The sequence below is a fragment of the Amblyomma maculatum genome, chromosome 1 (genome assembly GCF_055883805.1).
Source record: "Amblyomma maculatum isolate TAMU_Amacu chromosome 1, ASM5588380v1, whole genome shotgun sequence".
Lineage (NCBI taxonomy): Eukaryota > Metazoa > Arthropoda > Arachnida > Ixodida > Ixodidae > Amblyomma > Amblyomma maculatum.
The window spans coordinates 111243451-111261934 of NC_139344.1; the positions used below are offsets into that span (position 1 = coordinate 111243451).

Here is an 18484-nt window from a genome sequence, read left to right on the forward strand (position 1 = left end):
TAACATCCCCAGGTAGTCGAAATTACTACGTAACCTTCCATTACGGCACCTCTTTATCTCTTTCCACTACCACTACCACCTTTCTCTCATCTCTTAAAGCGCGGTACACGTGTTCACAGAATAAGTGTGACAGATACTGCGCCTTTCCTTTCCGGTGAACCAATTATTTTTATTAGTACGGAGGCAAGCTACGTCTAATGCCTCGTCTCACCGCAGTTGCGGCGTTTGACACTGCCAGAAATAAGCTGCCATGAAAGATGGGTACAAACAGGAGAGATGCCCATGATGCTTTTCTTCGCCAGCAATTTTCCCGCATTACCACTATGGTATCGGCCGTTGGCGACAGTCGCAGGCTGCTGTTTGCCGAAGGCTGTCAACGGGCGCGCAATAATGAAGAAGTTGGAACGGGAGTCCTTCGATCCGTGACGAGGCACACGTAGTAAGGCCGCGAGAGTAAAACAAAGCAGGCGGCGGTGTTATCGTCGAACCCGTCTTGATCCGGGATGCGCCTGCGTCAGCAGATCATGCCAGTCATACCAACACGCTTTCGCGGGTGAGCAGGCAGGTACAAACGCAACGCCGAGTCCCCGCTGCCACAGACGGTGCGGAGCTGTAGCTCCCGCCATCGATGGGTGGGCGCCGCCCTGGCGTGCCATGAGAAAAAAAAAAAAAAAAAAAAAAAAGAAGATATAGATTGAGACGTCGGGAGGAGGGGGCTTTGCTTTCCGCCTGGTCGAGCCTTTTCCTCGCCAGGGCCGCACACCTCCTTCCGGTTCAGTCATTTTTTGCTGCCGCTGTACTTCTCCGTCGGCGAACGCCGCAAACACATCGCTGTTCGGCGTGCCCGCCTTTCACTCGGGCGAAGTGCAATTGACATCCTTTATTATTTATTGCAGTTTTGACGCTTTCATTGGCGGGCACCTCCTTTCTTTTCCTTCTGCTTACCTGAGACCGCTGCTCCTCGGTTTACTCCCAGCGCGCAATACGTACGAATACAAACACCGTTCATATGCTGCCAGGCGTATCCTCATTGTCTTTCCTGGGACAAATAGCAGTCGTACAGATCTCTTCGCATCGATGCACAGGAGATGCGGCCTTTTTTGGTTTGCCAGGAACCTTGCGCAAGTATATATTTACAACTTTTCTCAGCCATTGTTTGAATGGCCTGCCCAAAGAAGCACTCGAAGCCAGGCTCGCAGTTTTCTACAGAAGGCCGATAAACTGGCGCTCTTGTTCAATTTTCGGACTATGTAAACAGTCCGCGCATTTTGTTGAGGGTCTAGAGCCTCTCTGTCGCCGAGGTCTGTCGTAAAAAATAAATGCTTGAGTTGGGTTATTGATCTGCGTGAAGCTCCGGTAGCGAAAAGAACTGTATCAAGTTCCAGAAGTAGCGGAGATACAGAAGAAAAATGGAACGAAGTGCAGCGCCGCATGTTTGTTCTTGGGCGCAGATTCATGAAACCCTTGCACTTGATAAAATGTGGGAAAGAAAGCAGATTCTAAGACACCCCTTTTTTTTTTTTTACTTTCATATCTGCGATATACAACTGTCATAGCGTAGAAAGGAATATTAGCCGGTAATATTAAAGAAAGAAGGATACTAAATGGGGTGGTTGTTAATGGCTGCAGCATATCAAGAGTATCTACCATGCATAGTGCATAGTGTTAAAGCTTTGTGAGCTTCGCGACAGGGCTAATAAGAAAGAAAGGAACGCTTCGCGTGCAACTATAGCCTGCATTGCTAAAGGATCTTTAAAATTTCTGTCAATTTTCGCCCTTTCTCTAGGTGGGATAACTGGCAAGCCCTTGCTATTCTTTTTCCTGCGAGGCTACGACGAAAAGAAGACACCGATGCTGCAAACCTCGGAAGACATATGCTTGTAAGCATGATCTTGCAAGAGTACTTATTATAAATACAAGACGTAATTGTTGACATATCAACTTCGCAAGAACTAACTACGCTGTCCTTACCGCTTCACACCAGTTTCATACACAGGAGGACATCAATGACTTAGGTTTCCCTGATGTGTGTCATCCTCGCAACCGAAGAGGGCGGGCGACCACAGTGTCGCAGCGCCTCCGCCAATGTCAACGTTCCGCGTGCTCGGCAGCCTGGTTACTTTTGACAAAGAAATGCGCAAGTCACGGTTTATTTAAATTTCCCATAAGCAGCAGAGCACTTTTGCTGATGTACTTTCGGATGAGAGAAGCAAAAATACGCGAGAAATACAGTGACTATACACTACATACACAAGAAGAATAAAATACATCATAGAATTTACAGCAGACGAATTGGAGCAGTTGCCGATCGCCCCCCATACTGGGTTTTAAAAAACAAGATAAATACATGTTAAGGATATAGAAAAAAAAAAAGGCTAATCAATGAATCGACAAAGAAAGTGTGACAGTGACAGGAGATACAAATACCGTGTCAGAGCAGTTTTGGAAAAAAAAAAGTGAAAATTGAACAAAATAAACTAGGCTACAAGAAACAACTCCAAATCTGATCAGGTGGTATAGAGGCTGTGCTATCAAATATAGGCTGGCAGGTCAGACTTGCTTTCTAAACTTCAGTGCGGAAAGAATACAGTGCATGCTGAGATGAGTCGATGTCAGTGATTAGTAAATATCTAGGAATGCTCGGTTTACAAGGACAAAAGAGTAAAAGTGCCCGCCGAGTTCAGTTTTCGGAATTCGGAATATCACTGTTTTCGCTTAGCTAGCTGCCCGTTGAGCAGTACAGTTATTTCAGCTTAAGCTGAAAATGAACTAGTTAATGAAGCTATGAGCCAGATATCTGGGTAGTATTGATAGGTTAGTAGCAGTTTCCAATTTTAAGCATTACTTCGTTAGGTTAAGTCCGGTATGCACCACTACCTCGCACCCTGAAAGCTTAGCGCAGCTTAGCGCAGTTAATCATTTAAGCGGGTTTATCGGCTGTATGCAGAACACTGACTCGAAAGCGTGCAGAAACGGCATGAAAACGAATTACGTTCTTGCTTTTGCGAGCATTGAATGTTCCATGGCTGCCATCTACACAAAGCCCACGTTGGCCCTGTCCCTCCCTCTCAATTCCGGGCGAGAGCTAAGCGGCAACATGTCAACCTAGCTCTTAGACCGAAACCTCCACTGGAGTTTTGTGTCCCGGCCGTTTAATTTGCCAGCGTTATTTCTTCGATTACAATAAAAATCTCTATAATTATAAACAGAGATCCAAGCGCAGCGATATGCAAGATAATTACCCCCAAATTAACTGTCCGTGCTGTGCTGACACAAATATCCGAGTATATTCAATGTCACTACGTGACCACGTGACCACGTGACCACAATACATCTGCACGTTCAATCCTTACCCCCCCCCCCCCCCAAACAAAATATAATAAATAAAAAAGAAGTGAGCTAATAATTCGTCGAAAATAATCTTCGTCGAAAAACAGCTGAACGTGTGTTTAAAAATCCAAACAGTAAAAAGAGTCCATCGAATTTTCAAAAAAAAAAAAACGAGAGATCCAAAGCCTATACATCTCAAATGTGTATTGCATTCTGAAGGAATAACAGCGTCGGTTACTTGAAGTGAAGCAGTCGAAAATGTGTGGTTTTTATGATTTTCCCAGGAGTTCTAATTTAGACTTCACTCAGCACGGTTCGACAAGTTATAGATACACGCTTAAATAAACAAAAAACGACACATGCATGTACATGTTTGCACTCCCCGAGGTAGGGAATTAAAAGAGAATTAGGGATATGGAGTCTTATTAACGCTGCGTGAAACATGGTGTGATGAGGTTCTCGGTAATATAGATAACAAATCAACACATGAGGCGGCGGCACAAGAAAAAAACAACTCTAATTTAACAATGAAGAAAAACAACACGTAAAAGCAAGAAAAGGTCCACTTATGTGTTCGCGTCCGGGGTGGTGGTGCGTCCGACGGAGTGGTGTGGCTGGGCGTCGGTGGAGGCGTAGGCTCTGGGTGCGTACCAGATCGACGAGTTGGGTCAACGGCCGCTCTACAGCAGGCCTCTGTGCTGCAGCCTGCATCCGACAGCTACGTGGCTCGTACGCCTACTTCAGATGGCCGGGGCAGCGCCTGGTAGAGACGTGGGCAACTTGCTTTTGGCCATCCGGCTGGTGGTCACGCCATCACTGCTATGAAGGTCCGAGTCCTGCTGCGCCTAAGTCCTGTAGCTCAGGCAGATGCGTCTGGAGTCAGGATAAGGTCAATCTGGGTCTGGAACCCCGGAGGTCTGTGACGGAAACCCAAACCTGGTCACTCGGGTCGCCAGCAGAATCTTGTATTGTCGAGGGCGATATTCGGGTCTGCAATTCCGGACGTCTGTGGCGGAAGCCTAAGCCTGGTCACTCGGGGCTCCAGCAGATAGACGTAGCCCAGAGACTTCTGTCCCTGACTGTTCTCTTCAGTATCCTCGTCCCAACTCCATGCTCTGGCTGCGCTCTTGTCTCCACCTGCTAATTGCTCCACGTGACAATTGAACAATGCGCCACGCGTTTGTTCCTTTCTTCGTCGTCTTCGGCGTCCTAATTGTGTGGCGCTTGCTCCTTACAAAAGCCCCCCTCGAGGAGGTTTTTTTCACCGGAAAAAATTCCACTCGCAGCGACACAGTAAGTAGGTGCGAGAAAACGCCAAGGAGAGTTTGTCGCCACCTTAGCAGTCTTCGTTGAGCAGGTACCACACCACGAAACATCTCACGCATTATCTCATGATGCACTCACGATAAACGAAACCATCTGTTCGCACAGGTTCACTGTTTGCATCGAAATGCACATGACAGTCAATCATACAACAAAAGTAAACTAACGGCAAAATCGGCGCTCATGCTTTGAATTCTCCATGAAATCCGCGAATAACGCCTGCCCCCATTGTAACCATGAATAAACTAAATCCAGAAATCACCCGACACATGAACATTCCATCCTTCTCAGCAACAAACGTTCACCATTACACAGTGAACAACATTCATCGAAGCACATATATACAACACAAAAACGTATTTCCCCGCACAGGAATAAGTGTCCAGTCCATGTTCACAGCCTCTTGGAACAACTGTTCACGTTCCCTGCTCCAATTCACTGCCTCAGCGCGTGGTCGATCCATAGCAAACTTTTATGCCTGTCATATGTGATCAGTGGCAGAGTGGCTGAAAACTGTGAACATTTAGGGTTGAGCGCTACCACCGGGGTCAAGCACTTCATTGACTGCTCGCGTGGCACCGACGTGCTGCAACGTGTAAGATAAATGCACGCGTTCTGCGTCATGGCTGTGCAGCTCTCCTACTTTGTAGAAAACGCTAGCTGTCTCCGCATACAGCCTACAAACTACCACAAAAGCCTTACTGACGACATAGGCAAAGTGTTTTTTTCTAGAACTGTCATGACTGATTAACGCCGTTCATTCTCAGGAGCCTCTAACTTTGCGAACTTCCTGTCACGTATGTGGGCACGTGGGTGCCAATGCAGGCCATCCTTCACTTCTATCTGCTGCGCTGCTACTTTGCTGTCTATAGAGCATGGGGTGCTATATTTTTCACCGTCGCTGGTACTGAACTCGTCCCCCATGAATCTCAACTTAGCGCTGCCCGAACCCAACCTTTCCTGCTCGAATAGGCTAGCCTACCAAGCTGTCTTGCTGACTCCTCGGATAACTCTACTGGAGTTTCTGTCCTTGCTTGAACTATGCCGCTCTCGATGCAGCTCTCCTGGCACGCTGTCAGTCCAGTTGGCAACAGTAGCTCGACGCTGACGCCGGTCAAGCAATTCGAGTCTTTGTTCTCATTGGCTTCGCCAGTATGCTCAGCTGCCTCGTAAGGTTCAACCTGCGCAGTTTGATCATCGCCAGAATTTGGCCTCGGCATGCCAGTGCCGCTCACCTCAACCTCACGAATAGGAGACTGCCTCTTTATTCCAATATCTGTGGTTGATTCAATGAATCGCGTCTCCTGAACGCAAACTGGAACTGCTCTTTCCGCATCAATGCAAATTACTACAGCACTCTCCGCGGGAATCCGGCGTTCCTCTTTGATGTTCTCTACGACAACAGCCTTAATACTGCTGCTCACCTCATCTATCGCCTCGACGAGAGTTTTATCAGCGCCATTTACGCCAGTGTACGACTGCGTTTGCACCGGCTCCGGTGACTTACGCGCCGCCCTCCGTGAGCGCTCCTCCATGAGCCTCACTTGTAACTCCAAGTCCTCTCTCTCCTTCTTCAAACGTTGTACGGCTGCTTTGTGCTCAGCAGCCCTGGCTTCCCGCTCAGCAACCCGTTTAGCGGCCCTCTCAGCACGTGCCCTATTAAGCCCTTCTTGCACCCACTTACTCAACTCCGCACCCTTCAATCCCATGCGCTCTCCTGCTGCTACCAGTTCTAACGCGCTCATCTTGCTTAAGAAGGAAACCGACACCTAAGTTATACAGTAACCGCCAGCCTCATCCTGTCGCCGACGCCAAAATTTATGAAGGTCCGAGTCCAACTGCGCCTGCATCCTGTAGCTCACCAAAATACTTTGTTGGGCGAGTTGGTCTGGATCGGGTCAATCCGGGTCTGGAAGGGCAACTCCGGGGGTTTTTTGACATTCGAATATTGTAGTGAAACTTTTACCACATGTTCTTCTCTCCGTCCTGACGCATTCTACAAAATGTGAGTGCCGTACGATAATCCGTTCACGCGAAATACGGCTTTAAAATATGCCGTTTTCATGGCTTAAGTTGAGAGTATTTCTGCGGGCAACACTGAGTTTCTGACGTCACAAACAGTATACAGGCGTTAATGTCTACTTTCCGCGTGATTATGAAATTGTGAGGTTTATATTTAACGACCTCAGACATTTTATGCAGTGCGTCATGATTTCCATACTTTATTTTCACCATCCAACGCACGTACGAGTGTTTTTCTAATACTGAGTGTGACGTCACCATTTCGTCAAATGTGACGTCGTTTCTGGCCGTGAAATCAGTTTCGGTTTCGATTTGCTGTTTTTCTTTTTTAAAAATACTTCTAATTGGAATTTTGGAAAACGGTTTTTTGTGTTGGAGTCAGGACGTGCCGAGGAATGTAATTTAATTAAAAACACAAAATGATGAAAAAACCACCGGAGTTGCCCTTTAAGTCTATGGTCACTCGGGTCGCCGGCACAGTATAGTACCGCCGAGGGCGATATCCGGGTCTGCAATCACGGACTTCTGTGGCGGAAGCCCAAACCTGGTCACTCGGGGCGCCAGCACAGCGGACAGATGTAGCCCAGAGACCTCTGTCCCTGGCTCTGCTCTGCCATGCCCTGATCTCGACTCTGCTTTGGCTGCGCTCTTGTCTCCACCCGCTGCTTGCTCCACGTCGCATTTGCAGAATGCGCCAGGCCTTTGTTGCTTTTTCTACGTAGCACTTTCTCGATGCGCCACGCGTTTGTCCCTTTCTTCACTTCGTTGTCTTCGGCTTCCTACTTGTGTGGCGTTTGCTCCTTACACATGGAGTTCATAGATAATAATCAATACAACAATAAGATGATGTGACAGTCTTATTCCGTTTCTGTTACAAAAAACGCCCTATTCGAAAGCGCTAAAACAACATGGACGGAGAAACACCAGACAAGGACCGCGCATGTTGTTTTAGCGCTTTCGAATAATGTCAAACCTGCACCAACTAGCCCGATCCGCCACCTTTCTGAAAAAAAAAAAAAATACACCCAAAATGCCAAACTCCGAAACGGGAGCTATACAGCCTCTAAAGCCTGGTACGTAGACATAGCATGTGGTCGGCTAAGAGACGGCTAAGCATAGGCATGGAGCAAGACATAAAATAAAACTATGGATCGAAGAAGGTTCAACAAAATCAAACGAAATTATTTTTGCAACAAATGCAATCAACAATTATATTTATCTTTCCCTGCCTCGTTTAGGAGACTGGTTTGAGTGTGGCATACCGGGCAGCACGGGCTGCTTTACAGACGCCACGAAACCCTACAACAGAGAGTGAAATAATGCATGCTAAATGGTTAGCTTTAGCTGAGTGCAAAATTTAGATTGATATCTTAAGAAAACGCCAACTGCCTGTGATAGATTCAGTTTTGTTTCATGAAGGAATCTAGATCACAACCATAGTACATAAAGCTGTCATCTTTATGCAGCTATCGGCAAGCACAAGTTGCTCGTATTAATTAGTTCGAGATCGAAACAGTTTTTTTTCTAACTCGCTTATAGTTTATTCTTAGCCTAGTCACGGCGGAGTCATCTCTGTAATTCTCTAAGATTTACGTTAACTTTGTTTATGAGGTCAAGACGATGCAAGGCAGAAAAAAAAGAAAGGCTAGTGTCATCAGCATAGGACACGTGATGGGCTTCATCATCTAGGAGTCATTATTGTCTCTCTTAGCAAATCCGATAGGTTTGCTTGTCCACATGAAAGTATCCATCCCGCCACTTGTTCTTCGAAAAATTGAAGCAGCAAGCGGGATGCTACCGCCACCTTTAGTTTGTGTGCGCTAGACCCATGAATTCGCGAGAAGAGCACATTTATAGAAAAGAAAACTTAACGATACTAGCCTTAAACTGATTACGCATCCTGAAATATGGGGAGAAAAAAAAACTCGCATTTCTTTTAATGGACTTTGGCTATTTTTTATTGCTGGAAATATGCACCAGCCCCAGTAAAAAAAATAAAATAAATAAAAACGCCAAGTCCTAGTGTCTGTCAGGAGGACTCCAGCACCTTGGACAGAGCTGACAGATGGTTTGCGTCTTGCAGTAATGTATTCTCCTACAAAGCACAGGCATGAAATAGATATCACAAGCAGAGTTTCAATTTTGTGCGCCTATATTTGTTTGTCACTTGGAGTGAAAATATTCTGCAAGGTTCTATTCAATCATCATTGCAGAGCAAATTTTTGAGCCGCTTGGATATCGATCTTTGCGTTCCGAGAGCTACTGCAAAGAAATTTAGCATTGATTGTAGAAAAAAGAGCCGTGTTGTCTCAAACGCTCTGGCTCAAACAAATATTACAGCCTTTCTTGGGCGCCAGCGATCATTCGTTTATATTTTTGCTCTCGGCGCTGACTAATCAAAAAACAAGAATTATATCGCACAATAGATATCCCTAAGCCACTGCATGTGCCTAGCCGATTCACTGTCTACTTCCTGTCAGCTATCATTTAGTACACCAAACTCCCAGTGATATAAACCGGAGCAAAAATTACTGCTTTCGAAGCAGTTTTTGTTTGTGTGAACCATAAAAAAGAAAAATAGTTTCTTAAATAAGAACACATTTTCCACGAACTGCGAGCAGCGCAGTATATGTTCCGAGCTGTTTCCCACTGGGTGCAAGGCCATTTTGAACGCTTCCATATGCGAGCTCTGTGCATGCGTGCTCAGTCGGGAATCGATGTTCGTTCTTAAGTCCAATTCCGATCCCGAATTTAAGAGGAGCTGTATATTGGGCAAGCCTTCGTTCTCCTTATGCTCCTAAACGCTTGTCCCCCCCCCCCCCCCCCCCCCCCCATGTTCCCGAATGTAATTTCGTGTGCGAAGAGTTGACCTGAACAGGTCATCTGTTCGTTGACGCTCCGCACTAATGGACGCATTGAGCCGCGCCGACCTTTTCCACCGATGTCCTTTTGCGATCAGCCTCACTGCCCGGTCCCCGCTTTCTTCTTTGTTATCTCGGCCACACCGCTGTTTCTCTTCTGTTGTGGGGAAGGGAGCAAGGAAGGGGCTGAGTATGGGCCTAACTCCTGAGGCGGGAATGGCATAAAAAGGCGCGCGTCCCGCATCAGTGGCCGTCGCGTCACATGCCGGTGTTGCTAATACATCCACTGGCGGACCTACTTACGCTCACTTTGGACGTGGCAGGTGCATGTAAACATAATGCAAAAGCAACCGACGACCCCCTGGCGTGTGCGCGCCTGGTAAGTCCCCCAAATTCCTCGCCCATGCGGTTCCGGCACCGTACGTTCGTTCGGGGCCAAGTCCGTAGTCAGCGCTGATGTGGCAATATATATTCGGCCGCCGTGCGAACTGTAATGGACCGCTGCTTTGATGGGCTGTGTACACGCGTGATTTCATCGAGCGGGTTCGCTCGATTTTCTTGTTTTTGTTACGCTTGCACTTCTTCTTGGTTACATTGCTGGGCGGGAAATTCTTTCTTGCACGCCTGGGAGGAGGGAAGGAGGGGGTGGCTTCGCGTGGCTTTTCTACTTGGAATGTGTGTCTTTTTCATTCCATGTCGTGCGAGGTCATTCGGTGATTAGCCTCAGGTTTATGCGATGCAGCCTTTTCTTCAGACGAATGTGAGTGGCGGTGTGGAAAGATGTTTCGATAAAAGCCGACAGAACTAGTGGAAATGACTATCGCAAAGTTGTCAAAGTGTGTATTATACATTTGTATTGGTCATTATTGTTTACCGACAGTTCTGTCCTTCGCCCAGAGTCTAAAAATGCATATACAGCTACCCGGTCTGATGGGACAAGGCTGCGTTGTCACATTATATATTTATTGCTCTTTTGAATTAATCACGTTACTCTTCCTTGATTGCGCTACGAGGCTTCTAGATGAGGTGTATTGTTTGATGTAAAGTGGAGGTGGATGATGGGTTGAGCGAGTGATTGGGTGAAAGCTCTAGGGTGAACGATGCATATTTACCGGAGGGTGCCCGAAAAGTACCTTGATCAACTGTCATTCGCCAGGGGCGCTGAGGAGGGCAGGTGAATTGCAAAAGAATTACGAAGAGAGAACCCGCTGTGTCGCAAGACGGTGCGGGCAGAGCACCTTTATTTTTATTAAAGCGAAAGCTTCTTTGCTCATGAGCGATGTATACAGGGAGTATCAACAGGAAATGTTCGCAGGAAATGTCACCACGAACTGACACTTCCGTAAATAATCTATCCCTGCAAGGAATCGAACCCCCATTCCTCCGATCCCCAGTTTAGTGCGCAAACCATTACTCCACGCCGGGCTCGCCAGAGGAATGTCGTGGTTTCCTTGTCCAGCGTGATGATAGTAGCGATGCCAATGGCGATGCAGTTAGTGATAATGATGGTAGTAATGCTAATGACAGTACAATTATTTTACACTGATAACAAAAGCTATAGGGATGATGATGATGGCGATTATGAGAGTAGGGATGACAATGACGATGCAGTTAGTTAAAACAGTCTTGTAAAGTGACTTTCGCCATCTCAGCTCCTAAGCAGACTTAAGCGTAGTCCTGTCATTTTTTTTCTTTATCGCTCGCTCTAAAGTCTGTAAATATGGCACCGTGCGTCTTTGGCTCCAGCTCCCCGCCTATAAATGCCGCAATCCGACAACGACGCTCCGCCTTGGTCTCGTTTGTGGGCACTGCCCCGAGAACTTTGGTCTCAATATTCCAAAAATGCAAATATCGAATGTCCTCTAGAATTCATCCTAAAGCATGAGGTCACTGTTAGACGCATTAATCTGCCAACCATCTGCAGCTTCCTCCTACCGCACTCACCTGTTTACCGTGACCAGGACGCATTATGTGAGCGCAACTCATGCCTCGCTCCTGCTGCCAGTTTCTTCGCCATCGGGTGGGACTCAAAATTCGTGGGACGCTGCCGAATGCATCTAAAGGCACAGAATTTTCAACGAGTCCGCTTGGGTCGCCGCGTGAAGATTTTTGCATTTTCTAAGTTACAGAATTGTCTTATTGCACGGTGCCCCTTTTAAATATTGTCACGACTCATGCCACAGGGAGCCGTGAAGGTACACGGTACCGTACAGGTAAGACCCGAGAGTAAGGTCGGCTTCTAGCTCCGATGACAGTGTCCAGCACCAGCGCGCCTCTCGAGCCAACAACCGCTTCGTCGTCGTCGGCTCCAAGCACGGCGGCCGCGCGGCGATAGGCACGTGGCATTATTCCCCCCGCGAAAGGGAAACATCGCCCCGATGTCAAGGTGAGAAAAAAAATAAATTAGGGGTGAGGCGAACTGTAGTCAAGGTCTCACTTGTAGCGTCAAGGTTACAAAACGCGACGTTGACACAGCGCTCAGTCACGTGAAAAGTACGGCTTTAAGCGCACCACGTGCACAATTTCAGGTCGCTGACGCCGAACACTGACGGTCACACTTCCTTCTGGAACAACTTCGTAGTTAACACTGTTTAGGCGGCGCAGGACTTAATAGGGTCCGAAATACCTATACATTTATAGGTAACCATTACACGAGCTAATGTAATTTGTGTAAGCCTCTGCATTACTTGTCATGTGAATGCTTAGAATTGGGAGTTTCCAGCGGTCACTCGGTTGTTACAGTTGCTGCGATGCACCCAGTCGTTCATTTTTTTTTTTTATTGGGGCAATAGGGGAATATTTGTTGCTGCAGCAGTCGCTTGGGGGGACGTGATTGCAGCGACACGCCTATATTTTATTCATCCTTTTCTTTCCCACCTGATTGTCTAAAACGCCTCATATCTGCACCCGCAGTGACAACGACTCAATTACTTTCTGCCGGTATGGAAGGACACCTGGACAAACAAAGGTGGAAATGTAGGCCGTGAATGCATTCCTATATATTACACGCACAGAAAGAAAAAAACTGGAGGATATATAAATGGATTCCCCTGAAGTGCGGTGACCTCAGGGTAAATATTAAAGGAAGTACACCTGAGGAAATGGGACGATAACGAGAGGGCTGCTGAGATATTTAAATATGTACGCGAAAAGAAAACCAGAATAGAGAAGTAAAGAGCTTCAAATGATGTTTATAAGAGGCAGAGAATGAGAAGTGGACTAATTCAATTCACTCAACGAAAAGAAAATGCAGTTTGTTCTGGACCTGCTTGAAAAACAAAGAAGTCAAATCTGAAAGGTATTGCTTTAAGAAAATTAGCGGCGCCCTGGGGTTTGAAGCAGGACTTCGAGTGCTTACGAACACAAGGCTTTAGGAATGAATTTACCCACGACAATGACACATAATATGTGTGGTGAACCTCTAAGAACAAGTAAACAGATTCTATTACAATGTGGCAGTATCCATTTAGAATCACATTCACTCTCCTTGAAGATTTCAGTTTAGGGTTAACAAGGAGGAGGAGGAGGAAGATGAGGAGGAAAGGCAGGGAGGTTAGCTGGTAAAAAACCGGTTTGCTACCCTGCACTGGGGGTAAGGGGTGAGTGGATACAAAAGGTTTGAGAGAGGGATGGGTGCAGTTAGTACAGTCACATCACAGACATATCACATCACATCACGTTACAGTCATATCACGTAACGTAACAGCAAAATTAGTCTTTCAATTAGGCCTGTGCTTTTCATAAAGCGGAGCAGTGCTTGGGAGGCCTTCACCGCATACAATTGCCATGGCCAGTGACCTAAAACCTTAATTTCAGTCAATGGCCGTCCATCTAGATGCGCTAGCGCACGGCGCAGACACTGTCGTTCCTCACTGTATATGGGACACTCACAAAGAATGTGGCCTATAGACTCGTCGCAGCCACAGTTCGTGCATGCAGGGATGTTTGCCATACCTATCATAAAGGAATACGAGTTTGTGAATGCTACACCAACCCACAGGCGGCACAGCAAAGTTTCTACGCTTCGGGGTAGGCCAGGTGGAAGCCGGAGATTCCGGTCAGCGTCCAGGGATCTTAAGCGACAGCTCGCAAACTGGTCAGAATTCCACAAAGAGAGCGTGTGTTCCCGCGCAAGTGCGCGAAGCCTGCCCACTGCGTCTGCCCTGGAATAAGGGAATCAACACACAAACGCCGTCTTGGTGGGCTGTCTGTGCGACCTCGTCCGCCCGAAAATTGCCCGCTATGCCGCTGTGTCCTGGAAGTCATTGGAAGATGATGTCATGTCCTCCATGAATTGCATAGTGATGAATTTGTCGTATTTCCGCAACGAGTTGTTCATGGGCTCCACGGCGAAGAGCCGCTTTTAAGGCTTGCAGGGCTGCCTTTGAATATGTGAAAATAGACCACCGCTGAGGGCTCTGCTGACTGATATGACTAATATCGACACGAAGAGCGGTTAGTTCTGGAGCTGTTGAAGAAGTCTGGTGAATGGTCCTAACTTTTATTTATGTATTAAATGAGGGTATGACCATGGAGCCTGAAGAACTCACGCCATTCACTAAACCATCGGTGTAGACGCGCAAACAATTTGCATGCTGCTCATGGAAGTATTCAAGAGTGATTTGTTTAGTTCTGTCGGCGATTGCCGGGTATTGAAAGAAGCACGTGTGGTTGATGCAGGCTCCATAGTGGAGAGGACGGTCTAGATGAGGTTGTAAACTGGGACGGCAAAATAGCGCGATGCGCATCAATGGTCTGTAAATGATGTACGCGACCTGGTAATAGGAAGACTGTCCAAATGATGACAGGGAACCCGAGAGATGACAGAGAACCCGGGAACTGTTAGGTAGGTAGATTTGGGATGCTCCTGTGCAATTAAAATGGTAGCAGCAGTAGAGGCACATTTCGACAATCCCAGGCAGGTTCGCTGAGCTTGAGCTTGAACGCTCTGCAGAATTCCTAAGTTGGTTTTCCTGATATTTCCAAATGCAGGTAAGCTGTACCGAAGAAATTTCATAAATAATGCACGGTATAGTTGGAGCATCGACCGTACGGACGCTCCCCATAACTTTCCCTCAATAAAGGCATGTACGTGAGCAATTGCTGTCAGCCTGTTTTTCATGAATGAAATATGCGGAGTCCACGAAAGATTTCGGTCAATGATCACTCCCAGAAAGGGATGGCTACTTTCTTAGGATATTGCTTTACCATGGTAACGCGTGTAACTCTGCGGTTGGCGCTAGTAAAGAAAGCAATCGGGAGGGTAATGACTTAAGGGCAGGGCAGTGGCGTAAAGGTACAAGATCAGAATTCAAAGCTGCGATTAAGCGAGAAACAACAAAATTTGCTTTGATGTGAAAACGTCTGCGCAGAAAACAGAAGAAAGACAAAGGGGAGGATACGTAGGGCAGTCAAGAGCGCTGCCTTTTTTTTTTTTTTCGTCCGTATTTTGCTTCGAAGTCTTCACGTCATGCAGCACCAACTAGTCTGGAAGCTTGCTCTCCTGAAAATTTGCTTTTCATTTGGGAGGATTGAGCGCATTCGGAATTAAGTTCGCACGTCTAAGTGCCCATGTATTATTGCGTGTGGACTTCCTCCTCCTTGTTTTTCCTCCTCCTCCTTCCTTGAGCAATGATTCATGCTGATGAATACAGTGATATCCGGATAACAGAGCGAGGGGCTGGCAGTTCAACAGGTGCGGCTAAATGCTGCACCTTCGGCCGAGTCTGTTAAAACAAGCAAGGGTTGGTATTGTTCATTTGTTGAGGCGGCGTTAAATTAAAAAGAAAAAGTGGCCACTGCACTTCATTTTAGCATTCTAAACGCCATTCTGCTTTGTACAAAAGCATTCCTATCAATGGACTCCTATTATTCTAGAACTACCTGCTGGGGCCGATGCGGTTTACAGGCGCGCTTACACTTTATTCATACAGCTTCTAGTTTTGCGTGATCCCCCAATATGTAGCCGTGGGTCGTTCTACCTAAAGACAGGCACACTCTCCGTCTTGCGTACAGTATTACGAACAGGGCAAGTTGAAAGCAAATCTCGGAGAACGCCTTGTTGCTGGAAACTGAAAGCGAGTTAAGCGAACCGTTATTGCATCAAAAGCATCCTCCCTAGACGAAAAAAAGCATCTTCATCCAACTGAAGAAATAAAAAAATAAAGATAGCTTGGCGAAAAATCTAACACTTAGCTTTTGCGCGTGTTCTGAAGGCTTTGCCGATATGCTGATAGGTGAAACGAATTTAATTTGCGATTCTCAGATTTCATATGCAAGCCACGTTGCTAAAGCAAAAGTGAGCCTATATTATACTGATATTATATACGTATAAAATGTGCTTGCACGTGTGTTCGCCTGAGTGCGCGTGTATGCCGTACCAATAAACGCCGCGTTTCCATCACTTCAGTTTGACTGAAAAGTATCAGTTTGGATTCGATTGTGGGGTTTTGACGTTCCAAATTGAGTCAGTCTGCGAGGGATCCCGTAGTGGAGGACTCCGACTTAATTAGACCATTTGTGGTTCAAAGGGCACTAACACCTCACAGCAGGAAATAAGTTTTAGATTTTATCGCCATCAAAACTTCACTTATAAATATTACAAGGGTTCAACGCTGCTCACCCAAATATTGAGCGAAAGCATTAGCTGCGGGGACCGAGCGTTCGTCTTCTCTTTTTCTTCTTCCTCAGCCCATATGAAAGCCTCGCTTTAAACAAGCCGTATGAATGTGCCTTAGTGGCCTATAGGGGTAACGTGAATCTCGGGGTCCTAGCAGGCTGATTCTGACATAACCATCTCATGTGAAACGAGAGACCCAAGTTGACAGCTCCTGCCCATCTCTCGCTTTTGTGTCACGTGGTTTGTGACGTCACTCGCTGCGCCGTGGCTGCGACCGCGCTACGCGGACTGCTTGAGTTAGTAGCCCAGTGTAACGTCGGGTGTGACGTCACAGCATCACGTGGGTAAGACGTGGCTGCCGGCCACGCTACGCTGAAAGCTCTAAACATAGAGTAGTATTGCTTTCGCAATAAAAATTAGTTTTCCTTCGGTCGTCAACCCCATTTAGAGGAGTATGGCTATAAGTGCTCTTTCTGTTAAGAAAGAAGTATACCGCTATCGAAATTGAAGTGAAATGAACCACTACCTATTAGCCCGGGACCTACCTCGGCAGTCGGCAACGGCTACGTTAAGAGCAGACAAGTATCGCGCTTACTTACAGCACTAAAGTCAAGTAACTATTTGTAGACTGCCTATTTCTGTGCACAGCCTAAAACCGCCAATTAGATATGCAACACGAAAAACTCTTAACAACTCTTCGAGGACGCAGTTAAATGAGGAACACGATTTGCGATCCATATACATCATCACCGCGAACACAATGTGGAAGAAAATTAAGATAGGGCCGAGCGCTGTCTGCTCTCTGTCCTATCTGTATTTTCTTCCTGATTGTGTTCGTGCTGCTGACACATATAGTTAAATGAGCCTTTACGCACTCCTCGATGCCATCTCTTCCATCTCTTTCAAACATCTCCCATTCATAATCATTTAATGCCTCAGGAAAGCATGTGTTGTGTCAGTAACAAAATTATTTCTTCCCGCAGGAAGTATTACAGGGGGACCGTTTGCAGCTGTACATTAAAGACTATTAAATTTTTCTCTTGTTATAGCATATTCAATAATTTATATTAATTTCAGTCTACCTTCACAGGAATTACGGCAATATCTGTGCCAGTGGTTACAAGCAAATCAAGCCATAAAAATGAATAAAGTGAAGTTAATGAAGCACCACAAAAATGGCTCCCATATATACTAAGTTAGCTATGGCATTCATAAAACGAGGACGGACAATGGGACTAAAAGCATTTATTTACACAGTATTATATAGCTATGCCACTCGTTCTGATCGTAATCAAGAAGTTAGCATGAGCAGGGCATGTAATGCAAAGGCAAGGTAATCGAAAGTCGCTAAGAGTGACTGGATTTCAAGGGAAGGGAAGCATTGCAGGGTGCGGTAGAGTTTTAGGTGGGCGGATATAAAATTACGAAGTGCGCTGGGTTTACGTGGATGCAGCTGACGCAGGATCGGGCTAACTGAAATAATATGAGAGAGGTCTTTGCCTCGCAATATGTTTAGTCAGAGTGTTTTGGTTTGATTTAATTTGTCAGGTTTAAAATCAAAAAGTGAGTCAGGCTATGAGCGACGCCGTAGTGGAAGGCTCTGGAAATTTCGACCACCTGGGATTCGTTAACGTGCATTGATATCGCACAGTACACGGGCTTCTTGGTTTTCGCCTCCATCTAAAAGTTGCTGCCTTAGCCGGGATTCGATACCGCATCCTTGGGTTCAGCAGTCGAGTGCTGTAACCGATGACCTACCGGGGCAAGGGTGTAGTTGGGATGATGAAGATGGCGTTCTTGAATAACTGGTGATCTGCACAAGTGGCTGTCGAGGCAGAAAGTGGATTCCCCTCGTTGGATGTGAGCGGTACAAATGGCTGAAAGGACGCCTTTGATCTGCTGAAGAATGGGGCGTCAACATTACGACTACACCTGGTGGTTTATTTTTCTTTCACTATTTAAAGATCGTCACTTTATACCCTACAAGAGGTTCAATTTTATACCTTACGAGGGGAGGCGACTTGTAAAGCAAAGGAGATACTATGTACGGGATAGACCTCAGTGATTAATTACCTAAAATTTACTAATGCTCTTTGTAAGGCCCAACATTATACTGAGAAATGGAAGGCCGTAAATATAAAAGCTGAGTAAAGATCTTATTTTTACCGGCAACACAGTTCGAAATATTTGATGTCAATATACGCAGTTTTTGGCGCGTAAATGGCCAGTAAACCGACACTGAAAAATTAAGAAGGCAACGACGACCTGCTGGTCAATCGCTCAAAGCAGTCAAGTCGCATTCTTATACCAGCCTTATCTCTTCCGCTCG

General features: G+C 46.3%; 1 protein-coding gene across 1 annotated transcript in view; it reads left to right on the forward strand.

Moving 5' to 3' along the window:
* LOC146203500 (protein qui-1) overlaps positions 1–18484 on the forward strand; it is a 587371-nt gene that overhangs the window by 35279 nt on the left and 533608 nt on the right. The window contains exon 2 of the mRNA XM_084588801.1: positions 1787–1880. The gene's annotated coding sequence lies outside the window, so the exon portion shown is untranslated. The remainder of the gene's footprint in view (positions 1–1786; positions 1881–18484) is intronic.